The sequence below is a fragment of the Anas acuta genome, chromosome 13 (genome assembly GCF_963932015.1).
Source record: "Anas acuta chromosome 13, bAnaAcu1.1, whole genome shotgun sequence".
In the NCBI taxonomy this organism is placed as follows: Eukaryota; Metazoa; Chordata; class Aves; order Anseriformes; family Anatidae; genus Anas; species Anas acuta.
In genome coordinates this window covers 2,301,031-2,317,821 of record NC_088991.1, presented here as the reverse complement: position 1 = coordinate 2,317,821, position 16,791 = coordinate 2,301,031, and the positions used below count along the sequence as shown (strand labels likewise).

Here is a 16,791-nt window from a genome sequence, read left to right as displayed (position 1 = left end):
GGCATCCCTTATGCCAAATTCCCTGTTGTGCATGTGAGAGAAAGGTTGGAAGTATCAGGTGAGTTGTAAGGGCACAGGTCAGCTCTCTGCAAACACCGATTTGCTACGAATGGGTGTTTATGCTGATCCCAGGAGGTGGTTCATGACAAAAGGATGGATGTTTTTGGCTCAGTTCTGAGTGCTCTTGACAAGTAGGAAGATTAATGAGTTGAATAAACGAAAAATGTATCAGGAGGATATTTGTTCTTTGGAAAGATGAAGAATATAGAATGAGAACGCTTTGGGTATAGGTGTGCCAAGACACTTGCAGAATGCAAAGGTGTGGTAGGGTCACTGAGGCTGCAGAATGAGAAGCAGCTGCAAGGAAGTTCCTGAGGTTCCCTGTGGTGGGTACCACTGCTCTGAGCACTGCCATGGCGCTGTGTACCTACCCAGAGGTCAAAGCTTTGCACGCTTTACTGACCCCTACAATTTTGTGAGGCTGATGAAATGAAAATGGGAATTCTTTCCCTCTCAAGAAGCATGAGCCTTGGTGACGGCCAAATGATGCACTGAATGCTAAACATGGGCTAATCTGTGGGGCCGGGGGGGCTGTTACTGAGTCAAAGTGCAGTGGAAGGGAAAGTAGGCACTAAGCTGCCAGCTCTATGTGGATTCGAGTGGTTGAGAAATTCTTTCTGCAAGGGTGGGATCTGTAAGGGCCCTAGTATATCAATAGGGTTTGCACGTCCCAGCCTACCCGGGGGTTTGGCTGCTGAAGCTGAAGTCTGATCCCCTGACTGCTCAGAAGAACTGAGAGAAACCTCATCCACCCAGAGCCCCTGCCCCTTGGTCCATGAGGTCTTTGTAAGCTCAAACACCTCTCCTTTGGCCCTTGCCTGAGCCGTGCAGTAGGTAGACCCCTGCCTTGCTGGTCTTGACCTCGTTTGGCTGACTTCTTGGCTGGACCTGGGACCTGCCTCTGGTGGTCACGGTGGCTGCTGTCAAGGAACTGCTCTGCTTCAAGTTCCAGAAGGTCACACTGTGTGAATTCAGGGCCTGTGTCCTCACTTCATTTGAGTGAGTCACTGTCAAGTCCTATGTAGCTTGACTTGGAGAGTCTGAAAGAGAGAAGCAAAGCTTCAAATCTGATTTGGGTGGCCATGGGTCACCTGGAAGTGCAGGCTGTGGTCTGCTGTTACCTATCACTTAGGGTCTGCTAGGAATTCCCTGCAGCAAGGCTGGGAGACTTGCCTGCCCCGTGCAGTAGTGTGGGTGAGAAGGGTGGAAAGGTGGTGGAGGAGCAGTAAGCACCTGTCTTACTGCAACTATATTAATCTGGTCCGTGTAGCACTTACCTGGGTTTCTGTGAGGATTTCTTTTCCACCAACTGACCTTAACGATGATAATGCTGCCATTTGCTGTAATTTGTTATTTTTCATTGCAAACCCGAAGTGTGTAAATGCTGAAGGTTCTGTGTTTGATCTTGCTAATGACCTGCAGAAAATCTGTTCTGTTTGCCCTTGCACTTCTCATTCTTCAGTTTGTTGAAAGTCCTGTGTTTAATTGCGGTCAAACAGCTGCTGTTTCTCTAGAAACATGCACGCTAGGGACATGAACACTTAAAATTATTAAATGTAGTGTGATGAACCATTTAGTGTGCATATGATTTTTATTCTGTCTGATGCACATAACCGAGCAAACATGCATCACTTGTTTTGCACCTTCCAAGAATGAGCAGAAGCTCCATTTTCTCTATGCTTTGTGAACAAAATTCTCTCTTTGCTAGCTTTCTTTGATGTGAGCAGCACCAAAGCTGGGTTTTGTGGTAGCCTTGTTATGTGTGTCTCAGTGTGGGAATAGGGATGTTGTTTTTGCAGAGTTACATTGTTTAGAAGGAGGGAATGTGGTACTGAGATATGCTTACAGTGCTAAGAAAGTTTAGCAGGTGACCTAGTAAAATGCAGACAACCAGACTCCTTAGGACAATTAGGTGAAAATCACGGTGTCAAGTCAGATAAGTGAAGTTACCACTTCAAGCAGTAAAAACGTCAAAAGAAATTTGAAATTTAACAGGCCAGCAACTGAAGGCCATGCATTGTTTGTGAAGCATCAGATGGATTGTGAACCTGGATTACCCACTCAGTGGGGAAACAGGGGAGGGTCCTGCCATCAAAAGGTATATAAACTGTGTTTTGGAACTAGTAGATGCGCTCTCTCCTGCTTGTGGGGCGCCCGCCATTGCAATCGCGAATAAATTACTACTTCACTGAGATCCTTGCCTGAGCCTAAGTTATTGGCTACGGAGTGTTTCTCACAATTTGGGGGCTCGTCCGGGATCCAGTCACCTACTGGGGAGCCCCACCGCCGCAGCAGCAGGAAGGCATGCCTCGCTGATATCAGCAGTCCTGTGCATCGACGGTGGCAGTTCTGCGGAAAGCTGACAGAGGGCCCAAGACTGGTTAAAGAGGCAGGATCCGTGAAGTAGTGGGGAAAGGAAGAAGGTAGGCACTCCGGGTTTTTAAGAATCGATCCGGTAACTCTGTGCACAGACCAAGGTAAGAAATATTAAGTATTGCCTTGGGGGTCGGGTGATCTGGTGTGTGGTAAGCCCTTGCACGGGGAAGTGCTGGCACTACACCAGGGGAATCTGGTGTACGGTAATCCTTGCACAGGGAAGTGCTTGGAAGTTGTAACGCTGGCATGGGGAAGTGCTTGGCGGTACACCACCGTTTTTTTCAGTATGTTGGTGTGTGGTACACTGCAGAAGGGAGATTTCTGTAGCACATACTGGCGAGGGTTAGGAAAAAATGGGAAATATGAGTTCCAGGGGACAGGGAGATATCCCTGGGGGAGTGCCTACTAATAGTTCTTCCTGAAGTATGATAAGAAATTGGAAACATAATCCCAAAATTAGAGGGATTGTAAAAGAAAAATAATTTAAAAAGGTTAAATATTGTGTATCAGTCTGGACAAAAGAACCAATTAAGGAAACAGCAGTATTTTAGCCAAAATACGGGTCTGATGAAAATTCAGGCTTTAAATTTATGTGTAAACAAGAAGATTCCTTTTTCAGAGAAGGAGCCAAGTTATGTTCCCTATAATCTTAATATTGAACTGGTGGCAGCAGCAGTCACTCCAGGAAGGGAGACAGGGACTGTAATTAACACTGTCCCTAAAGAAGGATCGTACTCTAGGCTCTGGCAAGAATTAGAACAAGGTAGAAGAGATATTGAGAATTTTGCCTTCCCTGATATTAACAGTACTAACACTAACTGTGTATCCTCTTAGGTGAACTACTCCCCCCCCCCTTACCAGCAGAGAGGTTAGGACTTTTAAGAAGGAGAGGAAGTCTTTATTCGAGGACCCCAACAGCCTAGTTGAACAATTAGACCAGTTCCTACGACCTGATTTATACTCTTGGGGGAGGGAATTATGTCTATAAGTATGTTGTTTACAGGGAAAGAAATGGGAATGATCAGGAGGAGAGCTGCTATACAAGAATGGGAAAGAGCTCATCCTCCAGGACCAGGGGTAATACCAGCAGGGCAGAAATACCCACCTGCCAATCCTGGCTGAAATAATAATAGTGTGCAGCACAGAAATCATATGAGATACTTGGGGTCAGAATGAGGAAGTACTCAAGGATGAGTCCCAAGGACCCGGTATCCCAAGGGCTCTTGAAAGTTCATTGTGTGATTAAAGCCTGGCAAGATATGCAGAAAATGCTTCAGAAGGTGGGGGGATGTAATGAACAGTCACTGGGGGACCCTCCTGTGGGAGGCTCTGGAGGTGTGTGTCTGGAGGGGAGATGAGAAGGAAAAGCAGAGAGAGAAACTAATGGTATTGACAGTGCAGTGGGTAGTGAGGCAGAGGGTTGGAGAAAGAGGAAGAAAATCTTCAGGGGGAGTCAGGGCCAGGATGAAAAGGAGAGGAAGAGAGATGAAGGAATGGCAGGCAAAGAAGGCTGCCTGTGTTGTGGCCTGAGTCCTAGCAGGGACAGGCTTTGATAAGATGTTTTAAGTGTGGCCAGGCTGGCCACTTTGAATAGGAATATCCAGAGTGGAAGAAGGAGGAAAGAAGGAAAATGGGATGAAATGTGGTATACTGATATGTTGTTTTAGCATCCTGGAGGGAGAAAGGAATGGAATTAAGTTGGCCCTTGACTGAGACTGTGGTGAAAGTACAGGCTGTAAAAAGAAAGATAGAAAGAAGTGTTAAAAAGGTTACTGAAGGTGTTAAAGGTGTGGTATGTAGCATTTGACAGAGCTGTTTGAAGTTGAATGAGCAGGGAAAGGGGATGTAGGCATTATCTAAGTAACAGTCTAGAAGTTTTGGTATATTTGCATATTTGCTGTGGTGTTTGGTCAGTTTCCCAAACATCGGGGAGGGGGACGGTCGGGGGGAACAGCCTGCTCCACGGCCTCTACAGCGGCCGCAGGGGGGCTTCGGCTCCAGCGCCTGGAGCGCCTTCTCCCCCTCCTTCTGCACTGACTTTGGTGTCTGCGGGGGGGTTTCTCACTCTCCCAACTGCTGTTGAGCAGCAGGTTTTTGTTTGTTTGTTTGTTTGTTTTCGTGGATGTGCTCTCACAGAGGCACGGATTGTGTTGCTCATGGCTTGGCTCTGGGCAGCAGTGGGCACCTTTGGGGCCAGATGAAATTGTCCCTTATCTGCCACGGGGAGGCTTCTGGGTTTTTCTCACGGGGGCTGCTACTGCAGTTTCCCACCCCCCCACTCACAGCCCCCAAACCTTGCCATCAAACCCAATACTCTGGGGAACAACTAGGTCATTACAGACTTGTAAAGTAACAGTGATTAAATTAACTAATGAAACCCTAAAAAGTGATGGGGGTAGAAGGGGCTGGGATAACAGTGCCACTTTTGGGGGATACCAAGCTGAGACTAGGGGATAAAATGATCATTGGGTAATTATTGTATGTACCCAAGGCAGGGACTAACTTGTTGGGAAGGGATTTGATGATTAAATTGGGCATTCAAATAGTAAATTGTTAGACTGGAATAACAGTGTTATTAATGGAGTGCTATCTGGCCCTGAGAGCAAACATACATGTATATTCACCTCTGACTGGAAAGACCCTGAAATGGGGGTGGAACCAACAATATAGGTGGACAATTTTACCTCAGGGGTTTACAGGGCCACCTATCTATTTGGGTAAATTCTAAAAAAAAAAAAAAAAAAAAAAAAAAAAATGATTTTGGAGCAATTACAACCTCCCAAGGAGGTATTAATGTTAACAAATATGTGGATCGTTTTCTATTGTCAGGACAGGAGAAAAGAGTTGTGAAGAAAGCTACTAACAAGCTATTCAACTTTCTGGGAAAGCAGGGCTTGGGAGTATTGAAAAATAAATTACAACATGGAGAAAGAGAAGTCAGGTATTTAAGGCATCTAATGTCTGAAGGAAAACAGAATAAATGCAGAGAGGATTCAGAGAATTGTTGAAAATTAAGAAAGAACTAAAAAGTTTTAAAAGAAAGATTTTTTTAAGGAATCAGGAGCCATGAAGTCTGAAGGAAAATCAATACTCCCTGATGGGAGAGAAATGCTGAATAAAGTGATAATGAGGCAAATATTAACTGTTTTACATCAGAAGAGTCATTGGGAGGTGCAAGCAATGTGTGATGTTGTGCTAAGAAAGTATGCCTGTGTAGGAATATACACTTTAGGGAAGCACATATGCAGAGGATGTACCATATGTCAAAAGGTAAATAAAAAGGTCTTCTGTAACCCATCTAGAGGGGGATGGGAGCCAGGGGTTTGACCTTTCCAAAGTATACAGGTAAACTTTACTGAGTTACTTGTTTGTCCTAATTGACCATGTGACTAGATGGGTGTAAGCTTTACTGCAAGGGTTAAAGCAGGCCTTAGAGATTGAGTGGGATTTTCACAGCCCCTGGCACCCCTCCTCTTCTGGGAAGGTGGAGCAAATGAATCAGACATTAAAGAAGCAATTAACTAAACTAGTGTTAGAAACCCAGCTTCCTTGGGTAAAATGCTTACTCCTACAGGTTTAAACAGCACCAAGAAAGGATATAGGAATTTCACCATATGAGATGCTGTTCAGATTGCCCTATCTGGGCAGAAGGGATGAGATACCACAATTCAAAACAAGAGAGTTTTCTTAAGAACTGTATTCTGGGGTTGTCTTCTTCTTTGTCATCTCTCAGGACCTGTGGGTTGTTGGCTCAAACCCCACCTTTGGAATTTCCCATTCACAACCATCACCCAGGAAACCGGGTTCTGATTCAGACCTGGAAAGAGTCAACTCCGGCCTGAATGGGAAGGACAATTACTAACCACTGAAACAGCCTAAGAACTGTGGAAAAAGGTTGGACTCACTATACTCGAGTGAAGGCATCCGTCGACGCTAGTACCTGGGAAGCTGTTCCTACAAAAGACTTGTTGGAAGTTGAAATTGAAGAGAAAAATCTCATAGTGGACTCTGAGCAGGATAAGAGCTTACAATTGTAAACTAACCTTTTATTTTCACAGGTAACTAACGACTGTGACTTGTGCTTGAGAGAAAGAACAGACCTATAGCGAATTGCAGTGCTCCCAAGGGGGGGTTGTTATAGTAGTAGTGTACATCTTATTTTTTGTATCGATAATTATTTGGAAACCTAAGGTTTAAAAATAATGACAGGGAAAAATTGATTACTAATTTTGTTTTTAGTGATTCTGGGCCTCAGAGAAGGCCTTGGTCAATTGGCAACTTGGAAAAGGCATGACCAGATAATAGCAAAAACAGGATACCCCATCAAAATATGGGTGACTGTGACAGAGGGTTATGTACCGCAATCTGTCATGTCTGATGTTTGTGAGGTGTTAGCTTGTGGAGATTTAAATGCCCAACGACAATTGAGCAGAGAGAACAAATAACTGGGAGAGACCCAACAGCCAGATTGAGAATAGCTGTATGGAAACAATACTCTGCCATCAGATAAAGAGAGAAACTCAAGGAGAAATCAGGAGGCCCTCTTTGAAATGCGGTAGTTCAAACATTTGAGATTGAAACAGGGTATGGAGATGTGAATGCCTGGATAGAATGGGTCAAATCTACTGTCCAGAGTCTCAACCATTGCTATTGCTATGCTTGTGCTTTGGGAGGACCGATTGCCCAGATAGTGCCCTTCCCATGGGGGTGGACCAAGGATTCCCAGGAGATGTGATGTATGATTTGCCTTGTGCTACCAAGGACTTGATGGGAAACTGCTCAAGACTAGAGATCCCCAGGGCAGATCTCTGGTGGTATGGTGGAGGGAAGATCTTACGGTCCACCCTATCATCTAATTGGGAAGGCACTTGTGCACTTGTTCAATTAGCTATACCCTTCACCCTGGCATTTGAAAGAGAAACATCACAAATACACAGAAGAAGTAAAAGAGGCTTAGGAATATCATTTGATGATAGAGTATACATAGATTCTATTGGGGTGCCTAGAGGAGTTCCAGATGAACATAAAGTCAGAAATCAAATTGCTGCAGGGTTTGAGTCACTGTTCTGGTGGGTAACAATAAATAAAAATGTGGATTAGATTAATTATATCTATTATAATCAGCAGAGATTCATCAAATATACCAGGGATGCAATGAGAGGAATTGCTGAACAACTAGATGGCACCAGCAAAATGGCTTCGGAAAACAGGATATCATTAGATATGATGCTCGCGGAGGAAGGAGGTGTGTGTGTGATACTGAGCAACCATTGTTGTACTTTTATCCCTAACAATACTGCCCCGGATGGCACAGTGACAAGAGCATTGCAAGGGCTTACCACCCTTGCCAATGAATTGGCAGAAAATTCAGGAGCAGACACTTCCATCACAGGATGGTTGGAATCTTGGTTTGGTAAATGGAAAGGGATGGTAATGTCCATATTTACATCCTTGATCGTAGTTGTAGGAGTTTTGACAGCCATTGGTTGCTGCATTATCCCATGTGTAAGAGGACTAGTACAGTGGTTAACTGAAACCGCACTATTGAAACAAATGACCATGGAGCCACCACCTTACTCAGATAAGGTGATAATGAGGAGATGGAAAGCAAAGAAAGCAAAGAAGAAGAAATCTACCAAATTACACCTTAGAGAAAGGTTTTGCAAAAATCAACAGTTGATAAAAAAAAGAAAAGGGGGGAATTGTGGGAATAGAAATGTTGTTTTTGCAGAGTTACATTGTTTAGAAGGAGGGAATGTGGTACTGAGATATGCTTACAGTGATAAGAAAGTTTAGCAGGTGACCTAGTAAAATGCAGACAACCAGACTCCTTAGGACAATTAGGTGAAAATCACGGTGTCAAGTCAGATAAGTGAAGTTATCACTTCAAGCAGTAAAAATCTCAAAAGAAATTTGAAATTTAACAGGCCAGCAACTGAAGGCCATGCATTGTTTGTGAAGCATCAGATGGATTGTGAACCTGGATTACCCACTCAGTGGGGAAACAGGGGAGGGTCCTGCCATCAAAAGGTATATAAACTGTGTTTTGGAACTAGTAGATGCGCTCTCTCCTGCTTGTGGGGCGCCCACCATTGCAATCGCGAATAAATTACTACTTCACTGAGATCCTCGCCTGAGCCTAAGTTATTGGCTACGGAGTGTTTCTCACATCAGTATGGTCCTTTTGTCTGCTGAGTGAAATTTACTACATTTGTGATGGCTGATTTGTAGGTTTCGTAGTACCTGACATGACACTGAATAGCTAAGAGGGGATTCTGGCATGGCTATATGGATTCTAGGACTTAATTTAGCTTTTGAGAGGTAGCTTGGGTATCTCTGTGCAAGTACTGTGTGCAGTCTTGTAATAAAAATATGACTTACCGCATGCAGGTAAGCAAATAGTGCCAAAACACTCAGGAATTTGCATGCCTGGTTGGCAGCATGAAGGATATTTCTGTTTTATCCTCTGTTCAGGACAATGTGAAGTATGACTGAAATCATTGTAGGATAACAGTTCTGCAGGTGCATGCGTGCTAGATCTTGAATGCTCGGTAGGAGTACCAAAAAAGGAGCTGGTATTGGTGGAGTAGGGAAGGGTAGCAGACAGTGTGGAACGTTGTAGCTCCACACCTTGATTTCACTTCGAGGACTTCTATGTCAGTCTTCCAAGTAAAGCTCACTTGATCCACTAAAGCATGATTTATAGCAAAGTTTAGATCACACTAGGTAGTGTAGAGCCCAAGGCAAGATTATTTCCCCTTTTCTGTGAGCAAATTTACATTGTTCTACAGGATCCTAGTTAAAAGACAAAATATAAAATTTTAGTGGAGGACCATTTGATATTTCCTGTAGTATTTAAACCTGAGCTTTCAGATACAGTTGTATACAGCCATAAAATGAAATGTGGTAATGTTTGGGAGCTTTAATATTGAACCAAGAGGAATTGGAAACTCAACAGCTGGACATCAATTCCACAGCATTAATTCTGTCACAAATCAAATACATCAGAACAAAGGTCCTGTCATCAATTGTTTATTGCCATGTAAAGTATGCAAATAATTCCACACAACTGTGCACTTTCTTTACAGGAGCTATTTTAAACCAGAATCATTAGATGCAGTACTGTGTGTTAATGGCAATTATCTTCTGACTACCACTAAGGGTTCCTCATCTACCATTGACATTAATTATTCTATTTTGGCTCATTGACTTGCAAAATCACTAAATGATTCCTTTGTTACAAAACACCACATTCAAAGAGCGTATCTGATGGAAACACAGGTCTGCTCATCATCTTATTGCTATTGAGAACTTGTCACTTTGGAGAAGAATTGGAGAAAACAGAAATTTTTGCAAATGGTTTTCAAAAGAAATTAAAGTTGTTTTATTTAGATTATGTTTGCTTGTCACTTGTGCTTTAGCTATCTTACAGTAGAGGGCAGAAGTGAATTCTTTTCAATTTGCTATTTTCAGGCTTGTAAATTGAAAAATCCACATCTGCCCTTTCTAGCTTAGGAAGGATTGACAGCAAAAGGTCACATTTTCGAAATGAATATGCGATGTATTACCCCTTATGTTGTATCATTATTTTCAGATTTTATGTTGGCCTGCTGCAATAGTTTTTGAGCACCCAGTAATCTTTAATGTAGTTATACTTGCAACACCCATATGACAGAGGGAAGTCCTATTATCTTTCTGTTTGTAACCAGCAAACCCAATCGCAGCAAGTCTTGTTGACTTGTCTGTGATTGCATGAGAAGTCTGTGATAAAATCTGTTGTCATGTTACTAAACAAGTTGCTCGACCCCTGGTTATGTTGTAGTGTCTTCTGCAAGATGAGACTCCATCTCTGTTTCTAAGGATGGGGATGCAGGTTTTATCTCACTTTTTGTGCTTTCTGATTTATTGCTGTAAAATTTCTGACATATTACCATACATTATCAAAGGCATAAGCGAAACCTGGTGGGATGAGTCCTGTGACTGGGGTATTGCGATAGATGGTTACAGGCTCTTCAGGAGGGACAGGCAGGGTAGGCGAGGTGGTGGGGTGGCGATGTATGTGAAGCAGGGGCTGGACTGTGTGGAACTTCAGGTCGGCGATGGCAAAGTTGAGAGCCTCTGGGTAAGGATCAAGGGACGAACGAATAAAGGGGATGTCGTTGTGGGAGTCTATTACAGACCGCCTGGCCAGGACGATAGCGCCGATAAATTATTCTTTACAGAACTAAGAGAGGCCTCGAGATTAACTCCCCTTGTCCTTATGGGGGACTTCAACTTGCCAGACGTTAACTGGGAGTGCCACACGGCTGACACGAGCAAGTCCAGGAGGTTCATGAAGCACCTAGATGATAACTTCTTGGTGCAGGTGCTAACGGAGCCAACTAGGAAAGGTGCCCTCCTAGACCTGTTGCTAGAAAACAGAGAGGGTCTGGTGGGAGATGTGGTGATTGGTGGCCGCCTCGGTCATAGCGACCATGAAGTGGTTGAGTTCAAAATTTACGGTGACAGAAGGAAAAGCACCACCAAAACCTCATCCCTAGATATGGGGAAAGCGGACTTCAGGCTGCTCAGGGAACTAGTCAGCAACGTCCCCTGGGAAACTGCTCTTGAAGGCCTCGATGTCCACCAGTGCTGGTCATTCTTTAAGCAATGCCTCCTAGAAGCACAAGATCAGGCAATTTCTAAATATCGCAAGTCAGGCAGGCGGGGCAAGAGGCCGGCGTGGCTGACCAGGAACATTCTAATGCAGATTAGGCGGAAACAGAGAGTGTTTCGCTACTGGAAGGGGGGCCAGGTGACATGGAAACAATACAGGGATGCTGTTCGTGTTTGTAGGAAGAAAATTCGTGCGGCTAAAGCACACCTAGAGTTGAAGCTGGCTGTGTCTGTGAGAGAAAATAAAAAAGGTTTTTTTAGATATGTGAATGGAAAAAGGAGAACTAAAGAATACATAGGGCCGCTCCTTGATAGGGAAGGTCTCCTCACAGACAATGACATAGGCAAAGCAGAGACGCTTAACGCCTTCTTTGCCTCTGTCTTCAATGCCGATGATGGGCTTCGGGACCCAGGGTGCCCTGAGCTGGAGGACCAGGACGGTGGGGATGACAAACTCCCAACCGACCCTGAACGTGTGCGGGATTTGCTACTCCACCTGGATCCCTACAAGTCCATGGGTCCGGATGGGATTCATCCCCGGGTGCTGAAAGAGCTGGCGGACATCATCGCGGAACCTCTCTCAATTATTTTTCAACGATCCTGGGAATCTGGAGAGGTCCCGGTAGACTGGAAGCTGGCAAATGTTGTGCCGATTTTCAAGAAGGGTCAGAAAGAAGACCCTAGCAATTACAGGCCTGTCAGTCTCACGTCAGTGCCTGGTAAAATCATGGAGAAGATGGTTCTCGAACTTATTGAGGCGCACCTGGGGGACAAAGCAGTCATTGGTCCCAGCCAGCATGGGTTTGTGAAGGGTAGGTCCTGCCTAACTAACCTGATTTCCTTTTATGATAAGATCACCCGTATGGTGCACCAAGGGAAACCAGCTGATGTGATTTTTTTGGACTTCAGCAAGGCTTTTGACACGGTTTCCCATAGGATCCTACTGGACAAAATGTCCACCATACAGCTAAATAAAAAATCATACGATGGGTGAGCAATTGGCTAACGGGCAGGGCCCAAAGGGTTATGGTAAATGGGGCTGCGTCAGGCTAGCGGGCGGTCACCAGTGGGGTCCCTCAAGGCTCCATTTTAGGGCCGGTACTTTTCAATATTTTTATAAACGATCTGGATGTAGGAATAGAAGGTATTTTGAGCAAGTTTGCTGATGACACCAAACTTGGAGGAGTTGTGGACTCGAATGAGGGTGGAAAGGCCTTGCAGAGGGATCTGGATAGGTTAGAGAGCTGGGCGATCACCAACCGCATGAAGTTCAATAAGAGCAAGTGCCGGGTCCTGCACCTGGGACGGGGAAACCCTGGCTGCACGTACAGACTGGGCGATGAGATGCTGGAGAGCAGCCTAGAAGAGAGGGATCGGGGTCATGGTAGACAGCAAGTTGAATATGAGCCAGCAGTGTGCCCTGGCAGCCAGGAGGGCCAACCGTGTCCTGGGGTGCATCAAGCACGGCATCGCTAGTCAGTCGAGGGAGGTGATTGTCCCGCTCTGCTCTGTGCTGGTCTGGCCTCACCTCGAGTACTGTGTGCAGTTCTGGGCACCACAGCACAAGAAGGACGTTAAACTGTTGGAGAGTGTCCAGAGGAGGGCTACGAAGATGGTGAAAGGCCTGGAGGGGAAGACGTACGAGGAACGGCTGAGGGCACTGGGCCTGTTCAGCCTGGAGAAGAGGAGGCTGAGGGGAGACCTCATCGCAGTCTACAACTTCCTCGTAAGGGGGTGTCGAGAGGCAGGAGACCTTTTCTCCATTAACACCAGTGACAGGACCTGCGGGAACGGGGTTAAGCTGAGGCAGGGGAAGTTTAGGCTTGACATCAGGAGGGGGTTCTTCACAGAGAGAGTGGTTGCACACTGGAACAGGCTCCCCAGGGAAGTGGTCACTGCACTGAGCCTGACTGAATTTAAGAAGAGATTGGACTGTGCACTTAGTCACATGGTCTGAACTTTTGGGTAGACCTGTGCGGTGTCAAGAGTTGGACTTGATGATCCTTAAGGCTCCCTTCCAACTCAGGATATTCTATGATTCTATGATTTGAATGTTTTACAAGGTTTCTGACTTGAGGCACTGATGAACCAAGGAAACAGTCAACAAAGATCAGCAGTCAGCTGGTACGTGACAACAAACATGAGCAGGAATTCCAGAGAGCAGCAGGTAGAGACAGTGCAAATATTTGTTTCTCATCTTTGCAGAGGTCACAAATTTGGGTTGCACAATGTTAATTAGACACCTGCTTCCCTTTGTCTTCAGACAAAGGGAAAAAAAAAAGCTAGCTTTCTCATATGTCATTTTTTGATAGCTTGAAGTAGTGTCAGATTTTTTTTGGTGGACAACACTATTATTACCTGCAGTTAAAATCTTTTTGTGGCATTCATTCCTAGACGGTGACAGTCTAAAAATCAAACCCATTTGGGAATAAAATTCATACTTGGAAGGAGGAAGAGTCTGAGATGTATAATTTAACTAAGTGACAATGAAAGGTCTGACATAATCAGACAACTATTTTAAGAGTATGAGCAGCAAGCAAGGAATAATAACTCAGGATGGAATGAAGGATAAAATTAGGAAAGGTCAGACTATAAAATGGTCTCTAAAAGGAGATTACAGGAGACACTTTAGAAACGCGAGCAGTAGAATTTTACTGTAAGTACTTAAAAATGGGTACCACTAACCTAATAAATAGTGATTTTGCATCTAACGTTTATAATTCATCAGTGTTGGGGAGCTTGGGGTACCTGAGTGGTTTTCCACTAGTGCAGCTGAATGCTGCACACAGCTCAGGTGCACACCATGCACTAAAAGCTGTATAACAGTTGGTTTTTGGAGATGAAGATTACCTCCTACTCTGGAGCAGAGAGAATGTTACAAGGGAGCATGGATGCCCAGGCTTCTGAGGCAATGTCTAGGATGAAAAGTGTGAGTTGTACCAACAGGGATGGGAATGGGAGTGGTGGTGATGTGGCAGTGGAAAAAAAAAAGCAGCATCTGGAGGCATGCAGGAAAGAGGCAGTCTCAGAGCGAGGTCAGTGCAGATGCCTCCTTTAAGCAGAAGCAAATGGAAGTCTTTGGGAAGGCTTGAGTCTGTCAGTTGGAGAATGGGGGAAGAAAATGAGAGATTGCTTTTTAAGGCGGCGGAGGGAATGGCAGGAACAAAAGCCTAGTGCTGGGACTGTGCCTGGACAAAGAATTGAGAAGCTCTGTGCTTCAATTGTTTTTCACATCGTCAAATGATTTGATTTTATTCATGTGTTTTTTTTGGGAATTGAAAGTTTCCTTTCATCTGCAGTCTGCAGTTTCTCATTGGCTATTCAACATATGTTTCTTTTTGGGAAAAAATAGTGACATTTCTGTTGGCATGAAGAGCTACCAGAGGAGTTGCATGAATTTGCATGAGCCACTTTTTATTTGTCAAGTGCTTGAAGATGCTTCTGTGTTTTTAAAATATAAAATTATCACTGAGAGAAAGTATGTGTCTTGGTGTAACCCAGGAGCCTGATTCTCTTCACGTTCACCTCAGTTTCATACCAAGGCAATGTCGTAGACTTGTCTGAGTAGGGGCAGTCTGAGGCTCAATATCTCCTCTATTTGTGATAGGAACCGTGTAACAGTAATAAGTCATGGTCATAGCTTAAAGAAAACAAACAAAAAAAGCTCAACACACCACCACAAACTTGTTTGGATCATAAAATGTTCAGTAATGAAGTAATCATAGATCAGTGGGATCACCTGAAGGTTTTTATATGTCTGTCTCTCTGCCTAATGTGTTTTCCTCTTTGCCTAACCACCCATTCATGCTGTTTCTCCTCTGCAGAGACACAATACACCACTTCTGCTGACTGGACAGAGGGTCAGATCAATACAGGGCAAATTCCTGTTAATGAGATTTTGATTCTTTGACATCTCCAATCAATGTTTACTTGAAACACATGGTGGAAGTCTGCTGTTAGCAATCCAGTTCTCAATTGTTTCTCAAGTAGGCAATCAGAGATACTGGTGTCTTTTATTTATTTATTTATTGTAAATGAAGGTCATAAATTTGTGTTGTTCAGTGTTATTTAGCTTCTTAATATGCCATTGGTCTGCATAACATTGAAAGCTTATTTTTGTGTTGGTGCTAGCTTTTAGAAAGAAAGTTTCAGTTTATTTTACTAGGCAATCCCCATGTCTCTTAATTAGTAACTTTCCCTAATTTAATTCCATGGCAGTGACTATTTGACAGATGAACTAGTCTTGCATGTGCACACGATGCAAACAGCATTTTTATTAAACATCAGAGGTACACAACCAAGCAACACGTCCATCAGTTATGTTGCCATTTGCTGTGTTTTGTCAACATCTAATTTGTGGGGGATTGCACTTTTCAATTACAAAAAATGCATCTCAAAGGTGAAGTCTCTCATTTCATGAGAGAGGATGAGGTAGCTACTTTGATGTTAAAACATCACTTCTTGTAGAGTCTGGGCTGTCCTTTGCCATGAATATGTAACCTGGCTCACTTTATGTCCAGATCCTGCTGTGTGCAGAACAACAGAGATCATCAAATGACTAGTCTCTCTTCTTTTTTGACCAGGCTTGCCTCTATTTAAGTGGAGTAAAGAGAGAACAGGCAGCAGAAGAGCCAGGAACAGGTAGTAATGGTTGGTGTGTGCCCAGTTAGATAATGTTTTATGTCAGAGAGGGCTGGAATGCCATGAGACATTGAGTGAGGACATGCACAATACAGACCACTGGCAGGTTGTAGAGGCATTTGCTGTGATATCAAATATAGATGATATCTTCTGCACTGGTGGTTGCATTTTGAGAATTTCTTTCAAAAACTGTTTATAGATGCATATCCTAAGGAGTGTATCTCTTTTGGATTGAGTGTGTAAACTTATACATATAATACTGTATAGTGCTAGCGCATCCCTAAGATGCTGAACTCTAAGTGTGAGTTTTAATCCTGGCAGTCTAAAAGAGTCTAAATGGTTAAAACTGGAGTACCTGACTTGTATTGACTGTGTCCTGCATTAGATCTCATTTGACAGTCTCCAGTTGTGGGAATTAGGACTGCTGCTGTATTCTCCCCGTTAAACAGGTCATTTTGAGTCATTCATTATAGCTCACCACTTTCTGCAAGTATAAGAAGTTTTTCAGGTATGAAGCAATGTATATTCTGTAGAGCTACTGGTATCCTTCATTTGAGAGGGGCTTGTCACATCATCCTGGCCATGAAAGGCTGCTCCTTAAATGTGTTATTTTAAAATAAAGTGTAGCTCAAGGCCTGGTACGATAACTTCCAGTTAGTTAAAAAGGAACTTGCTGGAGGCCAGCATTTTGAGAACAGACAAACCAGCATTTGAAAATTTTGCCAGACAGAGGTCTACAAAAGGTTGCTCAGAGATGCAAGGAGAGAGTTGTTCTGGATGCTCCCTCTGTGCTCTGTCTCTGAATTTTCTTGACTCTGGGGGCCCTCTGCATAAAAGAATGAAAAGAGCCAGGTTCTAGGAATGTGCTGACCTTCTGGCCAATGCAGATTGGTCAGGCAGCCGCAAAACAGCGGTCAGAATACAGTCCTGTTAAACGTGATGAATCACAACTTCTCTTTCTGAAGAGGGAAAAAAATCCAAATCTACTGAAATTGAAACATAATAAAATAAAATGCCTCTAATGCAGGGTAATCATGTGAATTTGCCTTACACATCATG

General features: G+C 43.9%; 1 long non-coding RNA gene across 3 annotated transcripts in view; it reads left to right on the top strand.

Annotated features, from left to right (window-relative positions):
* Positions 1 to 2,048: 2,048 nt before the first annotated feature.
* LOC137863764 (uncharacterized) overlaps positions 2,049 to 16,791 on the top strand; it is a 56,402-nt gene continuing 41,659 nt past the window's right edge. For all 3 annotated transcript variants that reach the window (XR_011101124.1, XR_011101122.1, XR_011101123.1), the window contains exon 1: positions 2,049 to 2,483. This is a non-coding gene — a long non-coding RNA (uncharacterized lncRNA). The remainder of the gene's footprint in view (positions 2,484 to 16,791) is intronic.